Source organism: Macaca fascicularis, chromosome 8 (genome assembly GCF_037993035.2).
Source record: "Macaca fascicularis isolate 582-1 chromosome 8, T2T-MFA8v1.1".
Taxonomy (NCBI): Eukaryota; Metazoa; Chordata; class Mammalia; order Primates; family Cercopithecidae; genus Macaca; species Macaca fascicularis.
In genome coordinates, this window is record NC_088382.1 from 70,674,392 (window position 1) to 70,692,680 (window position 18,289).

The 18,289-nt window shown below is 39.6% G+C and overlaps 1 protein-coding gene across 12 annotated transcripts in view; it reads left to right on the forward strand.

Moving 5' to 3' along the window:
- CHD7 (chromodomain helicase DNA binding protein 7) overlaps window positions 1–18,289 on the forward strand; it is a 188,502-nt gene that overhangs the window by 44,599 nt on the left and 125,614 nt on the right. Inside the window, exon 2 of one of the 12 annotated variants that reach the window (XM_045398308.3) lies at window positions 2,912–3,018. The exons of the other annotated variants lie outside the window; for them this stretch is intronic. The gene's annotated coding sequence lies outside the window, so the exon portion shown is untranslated. The remainder of the gene's footprint in view (window positions 1–2,911; window positions 3,019–18,289) is intronic. 12 annotated transcript variants of the gene reach the window in all.

The following is an 18,289-nucleotide window of genomic DNA, read 5'->3' on the forward strand; positions in this document are numbered from 1 at the left end:
ACTCAGAGCCATTTGGGGGAAGCAAGTACTCTGCTGGTTAAAAGCAAAAAACCTAACATAGTTGACTTAATATGCCAGAAATTATGTAAATGAATGTTGTTTCCTTCAACATAGTGACCTTGGAGACGGGACATCACATTCAGTGATAATGCCAACAGTTAGAACGTTTTTAGAATGCCACCTTGTTTGGAATTGCTTCAAGTTGTGACTTTAAGCTTCCTCCATAGATTGTATTTGGATGTATTGTTTTAAAGTTGTAAGGCCTCAAATGCTTGTTAAGTTTTTCCCAATTATATCTGAATATAGTTGTCTAGTCTGTGAAGACCCTGTTGCATAGTGGAGAAATTGTGGACACATTTTTTAACAATTTAGGATATTTATCACACGGGACCCAGCACCATGCAAGCATAATTCTCAGAGGCAGGCCTGGGTTCTCACCTCTGCTCTGCCACTGACTGGCTGGGTGGCCTTGAACAAAGCATTTGCCTTCTTACTATTTCTCTGTGAGGTTAAGTAGTTGGCTTAGGTCTCAAGTCTTTTAGCCCTCATGTTCAATGATTCAGAGATTCTAGAGGCATGATAGGAGGATTCCCTTCATAATCTGGGAAGGTGGTTCTTCAGGGGGTTTGCTTCACAGCCTTCCTGTCCCTTTTGTCCAGCCTGTTTCTGGCCTAGGAAGACAGCAGACTTCCTGTGGTTGTGATTTTTTAAAGGCAGTGTTTAATTCTTATTACAGCACAAGAACTTGGGTAACAGCATTTGAGTATTGTAGATTATCAGCTCCTACAGAGATACCCTGTATGTTTGGGGTTAAACTGGGAGCAAGGAAAGTTGGGTGACTAGATTAAGGTTGGTGCAGGATGGCAGGGAGAACAACTGACATTTGCCTACTGCCATATGCAAGGCATTTTGTTAATAGCCACTTGTGACAGTTAAATGAATCGCTTCCAAGTAGCCTTGTGAGGGAGGTGGTGGAGGTGATGGAATGCAAATTTTCATAGATGAGGAAGCTGAAGTTTCTCAAGAGCTACTTTAATTTGCCTGAGGTAAAGAGAGTGTTTGAGCCAGATCTAGCTGGCTTTTTACAACTGGTTCCCTCCAAATTTCTCCTTTTTTCCTGCATCCCTTCCCAGCCATTATATTCCTTTTTTTTTTTCATTTTTCTCTATGACTGTTTTAAGCTGTTCTAAAGTGTTGGAGAAATGTCACAATTGGACATCATTAATCTTTGAGAAGTGGTGATTTTATAAACTTTAACATTTATAAACTTAATTTTTGATAAAGGTCAATAAAAACTAAAGAAGAGAAAATGCTTATGTTAAGTCATAGGCCTGTGTTGAAATAGATGGCCCAGGGCTATTAGATATGTGAAATTGAGGGCAGATAAGCTTTGGGACAAGCAAGGACAGAATGTGCAAATCTGGCATTCAAGTGTTTCCAATTTGCCTTTCCATATTAAGAACAGAAATTCAAATTTTGGTGGATTATTTGTTTAAAAGAACTATTATCTTTTACTCCTTCAACAAGTGCATTCATGTACCTGCTTTATCCTAGTCACAGCAATAAGTCCTGGGGATAAAGAGGGGCAGGAGCCCATGGCCCAGGGCCTCAGAGCCACAGGGCTCCCAACCAGCAGCTTGAGTTCTTAAATTCCAGATTCCAGATGTGGGGAAATATACTGATGGCAGGTTGTTAGGGATGAAGATGTCTTAAAGGAATGTTTGGTTATCTCTCCTGAAGGTTTTTAAAAATTGTGGAAGTCAAGATCAAGGAAGAAGATGAAATTTCTTATGGTTTCTTAATGAGATCTCTCTACTATCTGCATACTTAAGAATTCTGAGTAGTATCCCAAAGTGTACCATCAAGACAGATCTAGCAGAGAGTTGAATTTGTATATATTTTTTATATTGCTAAGCATATTTTTTGTTAGGGATTCGAAGTAGTTAAGTCATCCTCACAGCATCCCTGGGGATGACAGTTGACATTAAGCTATTTTATTATTGGAAAAGGAAATTATGGAGGTTGCTTCTCACTCAGATTTTTTCAGCAAATAATTGGGAAATGGAAAGAATATGTTAAGCGTCTGCATTATAGGATGCCCTTGCAGTTACATTCTGAACCCTTGAATTGTTATTTTGATGGAAGGGTTACAGTTGTGTGGCAGAGAGCTTATATTGTTGGTGATTAGGGAGAGATTGTGTGCTGCCAGACCTGTTTAGGAGTAAAGGGTAGTGAGAGGTTTCACTCTTCTGAGAAAATTGCTTCAGCTGACTTACTTGTTTTAGGACCAACACTCCAGGCTTATGGGACTGGGTCTGAGAGGTACCTGAGCCATTTTCCTGGAGGTGGTGCTGGCAGGCGTTCCAGTGCCAACTTCCCTTCCTTTAGGTGGGGAGCAGGGGGATTTCCTCCAATGAGAACAAGCGAATGTGTTCTGAGAAGTGATGGTTTATAACAGTTGGCATCAGAAGTATACAAGTTTACTACCAAAACCAGGTTCTAATTTACCTGCAGGGAGGAGCAGTTACTTTCTGATTTCTAATAGTTTCCTGGTAAATATCCCATAAAATGTAATTTTGCATTTAAAACTGAAGCTTCACTGAATCATTTACGTAACATGTGTTTGATTTATTTATATAATTATGTTTTATCCATTATCTGTGCTTCTTGAAATTTGAAATATTTTTCTTTCACCAGAAGTGTGGATTTCAGAAGAGGACAGCTATACTTAGCATATTTCCAATTGTGAAGCTAGTAAAGTTAGTATCTGAGAGTGAAGGGACTTTTGCCATTCTCTTCAGCCTCCTTTCCACTTCCCCATTCTAGAGATACATCAAGAATCAGAGAGGTTAAGTAACTAGATCAAGGCCACATGGCCTAATTTAATATTTTGTGTATTTAAATTTTTCAGGTTAAAACACGAAATGTGTGATCATCTGCACTGAGTGCTAATTATCTACCAAGTATCGCGTTAAGTGCATTACATCACACAATCTAATTTGGCCTGATGAATTAAAGGTAGGTGGTATCATATGTATTTTACAAATGAGAAAAGGAATTTATTTGTAGTGCAGGTTCAGTTATAGTTCAGAGTCAGTCTCAGACCTTCATTGGGCCCAGAGTGTTCTGTTGATTCTTTCTTTAACATAAGCACCTCATGACCACTACACCCTGCGTAACTCATTGAGCCAATTGTAGCCATCAGAGTGGAAGCACGTCCACTGCTGATTTCCTTCTGCCATCTGCACCCACCTTCCTGTGTGTCCCAGGGGGTTCTGCCTCTCCCATCTCATCTCTTCGGAGACGTTTCCTTAATTTCCCGCTTTGTGTCTTTGCCCCTTCTTACTCCTCTCTCCCTCCGTGCCTACTTCTGTTAGTGTTTAATTGTATATTTTATGTAGCAAATGCTTACATAGTGCTAAGTGGCAGACATTGTTCTAAGTGCTTTACAAATACTAATGTACTTAATGCTCCTAATAATTCTGAAATAAATACTATTATTATCCCCATTTTATTTTATTATTTATTTATTTATTTTGAGACAGGGTCTTGCTTGTTGCCCAGGCTGTAGTGCAGTGGCTCGATCATGGCCCATTGCAGCCTCGACCTCCCAGGCTCAAGGGATCCTCCCACCTCAGCCTCCCGAGTAGCTGGGATAACAGGCGTGTGCCACCCCTGCCCGGCTAATTTTTGTATTTTTAGTAGAGATGAGGTTTCCCCATGTTGGCCAGGCTGGTCTTGAACTCCTGACCTCAAGTGATCCCCCCGCCTAGGCCTCCCAAAGTGCTGGGATTACAGGCATGAGCCACTGTGCCTAGCCCATAGTAACTACTTTTAACAGAGTTAATATCCAACTTGTTGAATCTGATGGACACTTGTCTTTCCTTGCTTCTTTCTCTGTAGCATTTGAACTAGTTGGTCACTTCCTTCTTAAAGCTTTCTCTTGGTGTTTGCCCCTACCTTGTTGGCTGATTCCTCTGCCTGCCCTCTGAGTGTTGATATTCTTCAGGATTCTGTCCTTGCTCTTTTCTCTTGTCATTCTAAATATGCTTTTGGGTTGACCTCATCTGCTGCAACTTTGTCTTCCTTTTGTTTGTCAGTGACTTAAATGGCCATATCTCAGCTCAGCATTCTCTCTTGAGCTCTCCACTTTCATATTGTACTGTCTCCTGGAGAGCTCTGTGTGAATTTTTTTCTATACCTCTCTTCCATACCAAATAAATAAATCCTGCTTCTCTCCTGTTCCCCACATTTCAGTGAATGGTTTTTACCATCTGCTCAGTTACTCAAGTCACAGTCCTCGTTATCATCCCAGACTCTCCTTCATCCAGAAACAAGTCTCTCTCTTGAGTATATCTGTCTCCTTCTTTGTAGCACCATCGTCTTTTACCGAACTCCTGTATGAGCCCTTGAATTTGTCTTCCTGGCTCCAGTCTCATACCTTTCTCTTCCAGTCTGTGCTCCACAGTTAAGTAAAATGCGCAACTCTCTAAAAAAGCATAGCTTAAAAACTGTGGATTCTTTGACCTTGTTGATGGGAAATTTGCCAGACCATGTTACCTTGGAGGTTCTACTATGAAAGCTGGAACAGGTCTCTACACAAACAAGGAATTGTAAAGCTGGAAAGGTATCATCAGTGTGCAGTTCTTTTGAATGGTATAGTATTAGCGGAGAGATGAAAGATACTTTAATTCCCCACCCCAATCCAAAACCCACCCTCACTTATGTGAATAAAGTCTTAAGAAACCCGTATAGTCATTGACTCTTCCATGTTTTTGTGGCAGGAGGAAGGAGTGTTAGTGATATACTGAGATGTTAGGTAATGGCTAATTCCACAGCTATTTTAAGGCACTGTGTCTGGCATTGGGGGTACAAGTGAGAGATATAAAAGGCAAGGTCTTTCTTTTTTTTGAGACAGAGTCTCGCTCTGTCGCCCAGGCTGGAGAGCAATGGCACTATCTCGGCCCACTGCAACGAGCAAGGTCTTGATGTGCCTGCCTACCTGGGGACACTGTGCACATTTATAGAGATATAATGGGGACATTGAAATGTTTTATGATGAAAGAAATATTGAAATATAGTCTATATTTACAGGTTGACCTTTAAACAAGATATCATTTTTTCAAAGAAAAATATGAAAAAATGAAAAAGAATTCTTTCAAAATTAAGATAACAAGGTTTATTTATTTTAACTTTTAAGTTTGGGGGTACATGTGAAGGTTGTTACATAGATAAACTTACAGGGTTTTTTTGTACAGATTATTTCATTACCCAGGAATTAAGCCCAGTACCCAAGAGTTATCTTTTCTGTTCCTCTCCCTCCTCCCACCCACCACCCTCAAGTAGACCCCAGTGTCAATAACAGAAAAATTAGATTTATTCTACAAGTGTTATACATGATTCTGAAAGGTTAAACGTTACTAAATAACCAGTTTGTATGTAGCTAGTAAAAGTTATTTGGATATGATGATCTAAGCAGTTTTGAGTACAAAGTGGTATTTAAGAACTTTTGCCATAAGTTATCTCACTGTCTTAGGATGGCAGGATTTTGGGGCTGAGGAAATTTGGCATTTGAACATGGAGAGCTCCAGACAGGTGCCCAACCAAAGCACAGAGTGCTTGTGAGTGTGCTTTTGAAGTAGAAAATTTAGATATGTGGTCTGTCAGAACATTTTTTTTTTTTTGCCAAACATTTATTTATATTCTTCAGATTTATTTAATGGGATAGTGACATTTCAAATGATTTCTGAGAAATGGGCATAAAGTAGGGAATTTGGTATGTTTGGAGATGCAGCAGGTATGGGGGAGGAAACTTGAAAATGTGGGTAGGTATAGTATGATGCAAGTATTATCCCTGATGATACCTAATTATTTAGATTTCCTTATCTGGATCATAATTTTATTATCAACTGATTTATGGTAGTTAAACTCATTAAGATCATATAGATGAGTGGGTGCAGCAGTCTTAGGCCTTAGTAAACACTGTATTTTAAAACTGAGTAGGTGCCTGCTTCTTTTTGTAATCTTTGATTAAACCAAGTACAAAATTCAAAGCTTCATAGGTAGACTTAAATTATTTTCATCATTCTCATTATGCAAAACAAATGTCATGTCTGGTAATAGCTTGTCTTCTCACTGCACTTTTTCTTATATTACATTCTCTTTGCTAACTTGATGTGTACTTAAATATTGATCTGTGATCAAAATGGACACAATGTAGAAATTTATGACTACTTAAGTGTGATCTTTTTTCAATCTGAAATCTGAAGTTTACCTACAAGTTAGAATGCTGTCCTAGTATCAAGAGTCTTGTACACTCATATGTATAAACTACTTAGAATTGGTTAGTCAAATGATTTTTAGGGAAAATATGTGAGCCAGAAGCATGTCATTACTGTCAGTGCTCAATGATGTAGAATAGCATGGTGGTGCAAAAAAAGTAATAAAAGAATTTGTTACAAAATGTTTTGTATTATAGTTTTAAAAAACATAGATGTAACTTATGAGTTAATTACTGATAATATTAAAAAGATGTTTCTTGAAGTTAGTTTTCCGCCAGTACACGACTGTCTGGAGGAAGGAAACCCAGATGACTGCTGGGGAATAAGGAGAGAGGCCAGTTTGGGGTTGAACCTTTGTTGAAGATGTAGGAAGATGTTAAGTTAAATATACAGAGTTTGTGGATAAAACTTTGTCTTTTATCATAGGCTAATATGAATGAAGACATTTAATTTGGCCAAAAGATGGCATGTTTCGCTGTATGATATTTATAGTTTTGATTATGGTGGCGTTGTAGAACCTACTTGCATTTATGATAAATGTAGGTACAGTAGACCCCCTGCCCCGCCTCAGTTTCAGCTTTCCATGGTTTCAGTTTCAGCGGTTTCAGTTACCTGCGATCAACTTTGGTATAGAAATATTAAATGGAGGCTGGGCGTGGTGGCTCATGCCTGTAATCCCAGTACTTTGGGAGGCCAAGGCGGGTGGATCACGAGGTCAGGAGATCGAGACCATCCTGGCTAACATGGTGAAACCCTGTCTTTATTAAAAATACAAAAAATTAGCCGGGCATGGTGGTGGGCGCCTGTAATCCCAGCTACTCGGGAGGCTGAGGCAGGAGAATGGCGTGAACCTGGGAGGCGGAGCTTGCAGTGAGCTGAGATGGTGCCACTGTACTCCAGCCTGGGCGACAGAGTGAGACTCTGTCTCAAAAAGAAAGAAAAATGGAAAATTCCAGAAATAAACAACTCCTAAGTTTTTAATTGTGTGCCCCTCTGAAGTAGCATGATGAGGTCTTTCACTGACCTGCATTGTCCCATCCAGGACATAAATTATTCCTCTGTCCAGCATACCCACGCTATAGATGCTACCTGCCCATCAGTCATTTTGTAGCCATCTTATGGTGGTTATCAGGTCAACCGTGGCAGTGTCAATGTGCTTGTGTTCCAGTCACCCTTGTTTTACTTCAGAATGGCTCCAGAGTGCAAGAGTAGTAGATTTGGATATGCCATAGATAAACAGGAAAATGCTTCTTTTAAATGGAAAGGTGAAAGCTTGTAAAGAAAGAAAAAAGTTTGTGTATTGAGATATACACCTTATAAATAAATCGCAAGTATTATTTGTGGTAAGAATGAGTCTTCTGTCAAATTGTGGGGAAGGAAAAACAAATTTGTGCTAATTTTGCTGTTGTACCACAAACTGCAAAAGTTACAGCCACAGTGCCTGATAGGTGCTTAGTTAAGATGGAAAATACATTAAATTTGTGGGTGGAAGACATGGATAGAAACGTGTTCCAACTGACAGCAATGGGGTTTGGTACTGTGCATGGTTTTGAGTGTCCACTAGAGGTCTTGGTACATATCCCCAGGATGAAGGGGGACTACTGCATAGAAAAAATGTTTCCCAAATTTGTTATAAATTGAAATGATTGTGAAATATCAGATGTGAAACTGTTAACTCTGTATTTCAGCCTTAATTCCATCTCCTTTGTCAAATATAACTTGATTTGAAACCAAAATTTAGTATCATAGTCACCGAATAAGTTACATTTGTTTTCTTCATTTTTTTTTTTTTTTTTCTTCCTGTAGATTTACCTTTTTGAGATTGGGTGCAGTTTTCCAAAATACTTTTTCTAATACTCTTCCAAAGATCTCAACCTTCCTTTACAGTTTGAACTCCTGTTTGTATTGCTTGCTTCCCTGATAGAAATCTGAATTTTTATAATTCCTGTTATTTCTTTTTTGCATTGCCTTAACAGGCATGGGTCTTTGAAAGCCCTGGAGCGCCTTGTGTGAACCCTGCCATTGGTATGCTGTGATGCTTTGCCTGTCCTGTGCTCAGGTTTATTCGTGATGGATAAGGCTCCCTTCCTATCACATGTGCACTGCTCTAGCAAAGAGAATAGACAGATTCTTTTCAGTTCTGATGTTGTGCAGGGTTTGTTTTGTTTTTTTTTTCCCTTTAAGGAAAAGAATGTTGGTGGTGTATATCAGAAAAGATTGTTTACACCCTTTCTATCCCTTTCCTTTCAAACCAGGCAGGATTGAGTACACTTCTAACTCCACTGGAATATGAAAAAAGATCCCTTTTCAGCTTTCCAGAAATTTTTTAAAATGTAAAAGAATGTAGGAAATTGCCAAATCAGTTAGTTAATCAGTGACAACTGCAGTAAGTACACGAAGTGCATGCTTCTTACAAGAGCAGCTGGCTGTTTGCTGCTTTCTCGGCCCCTCTGCATGCTTGCCCTTGCCTCACCTCTGCCTCCTCCTCCAGAGGTTCAGTGTCAGCCTTATAGGAGCTGGTGATTGCCAGGGGGTCCCCAGACAGAGCATGGCCACAGGGCAGCTCCTTCCTTCCCTTCCTTCTGTTCCACCCTCACTTTTTGTAGGCTTCTGTGTGTGTATGTCAAGTCAGTAGCTTGAAATAAGTCTAGAATAAGTGGGAAAATCTTTCCTAATGGTGATTTTTTAAAATCATGCTAATAAACATGGTGTCATTAACCTTTATACACCACCCTGGGCTTTACAAAACTCAGGATATTTTATAATATTAAGCAAGATACATACTAGCAATCAGCAAATTTTGTAAACTGTGCACGACTCTTCCATAAGTCTGCACTGTAAGCATTCTTGCCAGGTGGGTTGAAATATATTTCTGAAATTTAATTTTTTTCCTGTCCAAAATAAGTTACTTTAAAAATTTTCATTTACTTATTTCTAGACCTAGCTCTTCATTTGATTTTCTTCTTTATCATATTACAATTAATTAGGATAACATTCAAAAGATATGAGATCTGGTGCGATGGCTCATACCTGTAACCCCAGCACTTGAAGAGGCCGAGGCAGGAGGATTGCTTGAGCCTAGGAGTTCAAGACTGGTTTGGGCAACATAATGAGACTTTGTTTCCCAGGGAAAAAAAAAAAATTTTAGCTGGGTGTGGTGGTACACAACTATAGTCCCAGCTACTTGGGAAGCTGTGGTGGAAGGATCACTTGAGCCCAGGAGTTGGAGACTGCAGTGAGCTGTGATTGTGCCATTGCACTCCAGCCTGAGTGACAGAGTGAGACCCTGTCTCTTAAAAAAAAAAAAAAAAAAAAGATATGGGATAGATACACATGTTTTACATAGCTACATATTTGATCTACACCTAGATATGGTATATATGGATACATGTTTGTCATCATTTCTGTTTTGCCATACAATGTTGAGTGCTTCAGGTGCTATTAGAATGTGTGCCCATATGTTGCTAGGCCATGTTGTGTACATGGAATGAAAACCCTGCTGGACATATTTTCTTGGTGTCTGCACTGGGGCAGCAGGTCAGCTGTCTCCGCGTTAGGGTCAAGGTGCTGGCCACCTTCTCAGTGGGCTTAGCTTTTAGGAGTTAGCTTCAGAGAGTGGTATTTGAATTTTGAATTGCAGGGTGTAAAGGCCATTCTCTAAAGGACATAAATTTCCATGATCCTTGTGCTTTTGTGGCATAACTTATGTATGGGGTAATATACTCTTTTTGACCACTTAGGAAAAAGCTAGTGCTGTGGGCATGCACTTAGTATAAGCTGTTAGCCAAGTGCTATTTCATTAGTTGCCTTGAAAGGAAACATATTAGTGTCAATACTGCATGAAGGAACAGAAGAACAACTTTTTTTTTTTTTTTTTTGTATATCATAAAGGCTACTCAGAATATCCAGACTCTTCAAAGTTATGTAGAAATAACTGAAAGATTTCTGCAAGAAACCTGTGAAATAGTATGTTATGTAACATAGCATTAGATATTAATGTTAACTGCATTTTTTTGACTTGCACAAATGATTGGCAAACAGATGGGCATATCTTTAAAATTAACCATCTTTAGATACCCACTCCTTGTAAACTGTTACAGATTAAATTTTTCACTAAGGGCTGTTCATAATTCTTTGAATGAAGTCAGTATTGTTTATTTGTCAGATGCAAATGTCAAGACTACTTTCTTTAAGTGACATATCTTTGTATTACTTTGTAATATTATTTGTAACGTGTCATTTGTTGTTGATCCATTATATTAACCGAGTGGTCAGTGTGTGCTGTGCTATAGGAGGAGCTCAGAGTCTGAGAGCAGGACTTCCCAAACTTTCACATGCACAGGAATCACCTGGGGCCCTTGTTAATAAAAGGTAGATTCTGGTGCAGGAGGTCTGAGGTGAGCCTGAGACTGTGTCTCTTACCAGCTCCCAGGGGTGCTGGGGGTCCTGTCTTTCAGGACTCCACTTCACATGGCCAGGGTCCAGTCTCCAGAAAGAGAGGGAGCTGAACACATAAGGACAGTAGAGTGCTTGGCACTTTTGTAGCTTCTGCTCATGTTGATGTGGTGCTAGTGTCAGTGAGGGCTTTGGAATCAGCCTGAAGAGGGAGGGTTGAGGTCAGGAAGCTTCCAGAGATGGGTTTTAACAAAGGAACTGAGATGAAAAAGAGGCCAGGTTGTACAGTGAGGGAATAAGGAGGCCAGAGAAGAGACCATGGGTGTGAAGGCGAAGAAAGTGTGAGATAGCTGATGGATGGTTGGTAAACTTTCAGTAGTTTGATATACCTAATGGGGGTGTTTGTGAGTGCTTCAGGGGACAGAGGGAAGGGAGTTAAGGGAGTTGAGAATGGACGGGTCAATAAGGATTTGATTATTAATACCTTCAAGCATGCTGGAGCATTTGGAGTGGAACCTGAAAGCTATGGGAGGTCCTTTAAGGATTTTAATCAGGGAGCGGTATGATGTAATCTGTGTTTTATAAGATCATTCAGTTGGTAGCGTGAAAGCGTTGAGACCAGACTTGGGAGAACCGATTAGATTTCTAATTTTTTGTGGTTCACTAAACCATGAAGGCCTGATTACTTCAGAGCTAGTGTAAACAGGGAGGAGGAGGTAGACCCATAAATATCTGGGAGAGAGCATTAGCAGGTTGGGAAATGCACTGAATATGTGGGATGTACTGGGGCATTTATTCAAACTGCGAGCTGCATGAAGACAGGGCCACATCTGTTTCGTTCAACACTGTATACACAGTGTCTGTTAACCTTGAATATTTTTTAAATGAATGATGACAGGAAGGATCTAGGCTTATTTCCCATTTTTTGGCTAGGTCGAAGAGGTAGATGGGGATGATGTTGCTGTCATAGGGAATGCTAACATAAGGCGTAGCGTTGCTCTATATGATGTCAGTGGTTTTCCTTATTGAAAATGTGTCTCTTCTGTTAATACCAGCAAAATGGGAGATAACCTAGTAATATGAATGGAGGTTACCAGTGCAATCCTTATTGCTTTCTATGGTTTTATTTTTAATATGATGCTTGGGGACAAACAGACCTTAGAAGGACTTCACATACTTCTTTTTTTTTTTTTCTTAATCGTTTTCTGAATTTTATATAGCTGAGAATTATTCCTAACAGATTGAAAATTATTTATGAAGAAATAGGAATATATGTTGGGAGATAATACAGAAAGGAGACATAGGTTGTAAGTATAGTTAACATAAAATATGATATATGGAAACATACCATATATTTCATCCCAGAGGGTAAATATGGACCTTTAAAAGAATACTAATCTCCGAAAGAGGAGAAAATATTTTTTTATGAAAGAGGATTGCTGCTATTTAATACGGTCTTTGTTAAAACATGTTACCTCTAAGAAGAAATACATAGGAGTGCTATCCATAGAATTTTCTGCAGTGATGGAAATGTTCATTATGGGCACTATCAAGTAGGTAGCCACCAACCACATGTGGCTTTTTTTTTTTTTTTTTTTTTTTTTTTGAGACGGAGTCTTGCTCTGTCACCCATGCTGGAGTGCAGTGGCCGGATCTCAGCTCACTGCAAGCTCCGCCTCCCGGGTTTACGCCATTCTCCTGCCTCAGCCTCCCAAGTAGCTGGGACTACAGGCGCCCGCCACCTCGCCCGGCTATTTTTTTTTTGTATTTTTTAGTAGAGACGGGGTTTCACCGTGTTAGCCGGGATCGTCTCTCGATCTCCTGACCTCGTGATCCGCCCGTCTCGGCCTCCCAAAGTGCTGGGATTACAGGCTTGAGCCACCGCGCCCGGCCCACATGTGGCTTTTGAGAACTTGAATGTGACTTGTACGACTGAGGAACTGAATTTTAAGTTTTATTTAGTTTAAGTAGTTTAAATAGCAACATGTGGCTGGTGGCTGCTGGATTACACAGCACAGTCATAGAGTATTGGCAATGTCCTAGCATACTAATGAGGAAGAAAATGTGGTCTTGATCAGGAAGAAAACGTGGTCTTGGCCCCGCTGGCCAACCCAGGGGGTTCAGGAAGGGCATCATTTGACCCATGAAGCAAATACGGAAAATACTTTGTGGTGAACTGATATGCTGGTGTTGGTGACTTGGGGGGCACTTCCTGATTCTTTATCCAGGTTCTTGTCAGTTGGATAGATGTCTTCTTCACCAGCAAGCATTGGCCCTGCTAGATGTTCCCAAGTGGCTGTCGGGGGCTGGGTTGTGGGTGGGGCAGGGGGAGGAGATTGCTGTTAACTGGCTTCAGGATCTAGCTGAAAGGACTTTCACTTTGAGTGGAAGCTCAGCAGTGTGAACCCTTTATCTTCGGTCTGTCCACCTACCAGTGTGTGGATTCTTTGCCCCTCTTGATATGTTTTGTAGCCTTGATGATTGAGAGGTGTCTCTATGGGTTATGATGAGGGTTGTGATGTGCTGTTTTTTCATCTGCACGATGCTTCCTTGGAAATTCTGGCTCATGCTCCACCCTCATCCCCAGAATCATTACCACAGCTGTGTTCTATACCTTACGCTCTTTGGAAGTAGAAGAGAGAAATTTGAATAGAACAAATTTCTATTTGAAATTTGTTTGATTTTGAACAAATTCAAACCATAAACAGCAAAATAGTCTTCAGGTTCCAATAGGCAATATTCTATGATTTCACTGTTGCCCACTTGTTGGCTGTTTATCAAAAAAGTTTCCCTTGGATGACATTTTACTTACACAATTGGACGTATAGTGGTTGAGCTATAGGGGATACTTTGCATGCGAAAGATGGTATATATTTGCCTATCTCCTTGCTAGGTTTCTAGCCCATACCTGTAACACAAAAAGGTTCTGTGTCACTACCAAATTAAAACTCAGCTATACAAATACCATTCTACTTTGAGAAGAGTGTAGTAAATAATTGTTTATGTTGTTTTGAAAGGTCAGAAAATCACTATATATAAAATAAATGTAATAAGTAAAAATTTTAAATGAGTTATGATTAACAAATTTTATATATACATATATTTTTTCAAAATATTAATGTTTTCGGTGACATTTCTTTCATCTTGGTTTCTTGCGCACCCATTGCTTTTATCATTGATTCTGTGCTTGGATCTGCCCATTTTTCATTTGGCTATTTTCCAGTAAAATTTACCAATAGCTCCAATTTGGTGTTGATACATGCTTGTTTCCTAAAAGTAATATATGGTATAATTTAAAAACATTTTTGGAAAGGAAATTCACTTCTATTTGATGATGGCAGCATTGTTTTAGTGATTCTCTGAATAAAACAGACTTGATGTAGGCCTTTAATATTTTGTCCTCGCTAGTAAGCTGCCATTTCAGTCATTCATTTCTTTCATCTTTGGGAACTGTCACTAAAATGTTTTGTAGAAGAAGTTTACTCCTCTCAGTCTATAAAAGGATTTTTTTCATCAGTTAAATGAGGAGGGATTTGGATTAGAAGGTCTTCAGAGTGCTTGCTAACTCTAAAATGTTTGTAATTGGTTTCACAGTGTGCCTCTAATGTTGATGATTCTGTTAGTTGAGTGGTCTCATTGTGACCCCTCCTCACCCCAAAAAACACATGCATCTTCTGAACCGTCCTTTCGTTCACATCTCAGAAAATGCTAGCCAATAGGGCACTGAATAGAAACTTGAATTACTATGTCTCCATTATATGCATCTGTACCGTTTGCTACATATTCTCACATTTAGTTAGACTATTCCTTATCAGAAGTTACTGAGAAGTATTTTGTAAAATGGTAACTGATGTTTTTAATAACATAAGCCCTGAATCTTAGTTCTTATTTAGGAGATTCATCATTTACAGATATATAAGCTCCATGAGGACAAGAGGGAATTTTGTTTTATTCACTGATCTCTCTCCAGCTCTTAGACTAGTGCCTGGATCACAGTAGTGCTCAGTAAATATTCAAATACATTTTGAATAAATTATTGTGATTTGAGAGTTAATTTTTATGTAAAGCCAAATAAAACATAAATGCAACTCAAATGTTTATTACCCAGGTGATAATTATGAGACTTAAAAAAATGTCATTGCTAATTTGTTATTTCTGTTTCTTCTTTTTTAAATACTTTATGCTGTCCAGTATGGAAGCCACAGCCCCATATGTACATTTTTTCACTTGAAATGTAGCTAATAGGAATTGAGATATACTGTAAGTATAAATTACATACTGGGTTTCAAAGACTCAATACCAAAATATGTGAACTAGCTTATTCATTTTTTCATATTGATTACCTGTTGAAATGACAGTATTATGCATTTATTGGGTTAAATAGAAATTGATAAAATGGATTTCACTCTTTTGGTCTACTTTTAAAATGTAGCTACTATAAAACTAAAAATTACGTGTAATGGCTCGCATTTGTGGCCCATTGAACAGCGTTCATCTAGACACAGAAAATCTAGATATTGTCTGTAGACAAGGGAGAAGCTTTCAAAATAGGGCTTTGAATGAGTATCTTTTATAGAAACACAAAATTATACGTTGCAGCTGCGACTTGGGAAAGTGGGCTTTCAGATGGTCTTGATCAAATTTAAAAAAAGGACCAAAACAAATTAATTAGATTAGCTCAAATCAGAAATATGAAATGCAGCTACCAGATGGATTCCTGGCATAGTTGCCAGCTGGGTCTTGAGGTCAGAAAAGGGGCAGGAAGGCGTTGGTGGCTGTCCCAGTGAGTGGTCACTAATGACAGACTACAAAGCCAGTTTTTGAACTTCTCTGCCTGGACCTTACCTGAGCATGATTGTAGTTGTGGTGAGCGACATGCTTAGTTGATACCATATAATGCTGGCGTTTTTCATGCCTCTGGGAGATGGACACTTAGTAGAAGGGTGTAGGGAACAGGAAGAGGAGTACAGCCAAGGGTCAGTATGGTTACTGTCGGAGGGCTGTTTTTTCCCTACTAATGCTGTTAGGCAACTTGTCCTTCTTCTGAATCTTAAGCTGATAAAAAGTAAGCACCAGCTTCATCGCCACTTCTCCAAGCTTGATCTGGCTCTGCCTCTCTGCCTCTGGGCTCAGTGGGCTTGCAACAGAAGGTCACCAGTGGGCTAAGCCATCCACTCCCTCTCGGATCACTTTTACCTGGAGCTGGCCTGGAGCCCCATCCAGTCAGTAGCATTTCTTCCGGTAACAGTTGGCAGACCCTGGAGGATGAAGCTGCTCCCCAGGACACATATGTAGATGTGACTTTCCTTAAGCTAATTTGAAATGTTGTTTTGGTAAGTGGTTGGTCTGCATGGCTGGTTTAAGCTATTATCAAGTCCATTCCAGTATTTATTTCTTTCAAAGTTAAAATGAGCCTTGAATAAATGACAACTGACTGCTTAGCCTTCTTAGGAGTGTATTTAATTTTATGAGTATTTGTTGCAACTGGCACTGGAGATGTCTACTTCTCTTTATTTTGGATTTTAAAATAGTTGCATAGTAGAGCAGCGTGTTTTCAGTAAAATGGCTTTCATGTTCACCTTATTTTCACCCATCTGACCTCTGCATTTGGAGAAAGTAGTTCAGAAAATTCATGGCAGTTAGCGGCGGAGTGAAGAGACCTTTGACTTTAGCTGACAGCTGTCACCTGAAAACTACAGACCTGGAGACCCTCTCAGGTGTTATGTCTATAGTTCTGACAGTGAACAAGAATGTTGTTTACATTTTCTGTAAGCAAAATTCTCCCCTTGTTAGAAATGTGTTAGAATAGGGCAGGCAGAAACAGAATTTTTATGTGTCTTACTGGTAAGTTCTCAGGAGTGTTGGTTAGCCCATTGTTCATTCCCATGCTCTTATGGAAGCGTGTCAGTAGAATTTATGAGTGTGCCTGTTTATAGCATCACTTTGGAAATTCTTCAAGATACTGTTTTTTCAAGTGGGCTAGTATCACACAATGCTTAATATCCTTATAAAAGAGAAAAAAATGAGTGAAATTCCAAAGATGTTTGAGATTTCAGTCATTTTCTCTATATGAATTAGTTCTTTATTAGGCCGTTGATTTAATTAGCACTCAACAAAAACACTTTCCTGTTTAGATTGTCAAAGCATTCTTTAAATTGGTTATTTTAATCTGACACAGGGTCGTTAGGAAGACTTTGAATAAAATGCAGCATGTTACATAGTGTATACTGTGCACTGGAAGCACGTAGGGTGCGAACACAAGTGCCTGCCCACTTGTCTCCCTACCTGCTTAGGTCCTGCCTTATCCCAAAAGGACTTAAGGCAATGGTGAAGAGAGCATATTTTGAACTTTATTCTGTTAAAATAATTTTCAGGCCGGGCGTGGTGGCTCACGCCTGTAATCCCAGCACTTTGGGAGGCCGAGGCGGGCGGATCACAAGGTCAGGAGATCGAGACCACGGTGAAACCCCGTCTCTACTAAAAATACAAAAAATTAGCCGGGCGCGGTTGTGGGCGCCTGTAGTCCCAGCTACTTGGGAGGCTGAGGCAGGAGAATGGCGTGAACCCGGGAGGCGGAGCTTGCAGTGAGCCGAGATCGCGCCACTGCACTCCAGCCTGGGCGACAGAGCGAGACTCCGTCTCAAAAAAAAAATAAAAATAAAAATAAAAATAAAATAAAATAAAATAATTTTCAGTTCTGGAGAAAGTTGTGTTTCTAGTTATGAGAATAGTCATTGTCTACAAAGTATCACTCAACTAGTTTCCTCTTGAGTGGTCACATGGGATTCTGGTCCACCAGAGCCCAGCGTGCCTGCGGGTGAATAATGAGCCTGGTAATTGGGCTGCTCTGTGTCAGTGCAGACTGGGACCATGGTAGGCTCAGAGCCATGAGTGAAATTGGTCCTCTTGGAGAATGAAAGCTTTTCTTTTAGTCTCCTTCTGAATCTTGTATATTTCTGCCATTAAACATAATGAAATTATGTATGTATTGTCCTGTTCTCAAGGTTGCTTTTCAACATCATTATGAACACTTTCTTGTTAGATGCCTCTGTTGCAGTTACATAGTTGTATGTGGGCTGTAAATATCTAATTCGTATGAAATGACCGATTTTGGTATTTGTATAATCCTCTAGTCAATTTAACTAAGTTGAGCTTTTCACAGCCCTTGGTGCTGCTGTTGCTCATCTGATTACACTGCTCAGGGGAATAAGGTTAAGGGCGGACTGTTGGTAACCAGAGCATTTCCAGGGCTTTAGTTTAGCAGATGAGCTGCTTGGCTATATTCATACATCTGCTTGCCTGCTGTGGCAGCTGCTGCTGCTTCATGTTGTGTTCTTTTGTTCTGTTCCATTCAAGAATGGAACGCTAGGAAGTGTAGTGAATGGATTAATTTAAGGTTAAGGTTAGTGTTTTGCTTGCTTTCTAAGTAACTGATCATAATGATGCTTCTGGTAGAAACTAATGAGTTTCTCTTAAAGTGAACTAAATTTATAAAATACAGCTCAGTGAGGGAGCTAGATTAGTATTGTTGATGGGGACCAAATTCAGATGTACAAAATACTGGCAGTTTTATCATCGGATCCTAATTCTTTGTTTTCTTCCTTCTTCTCTCC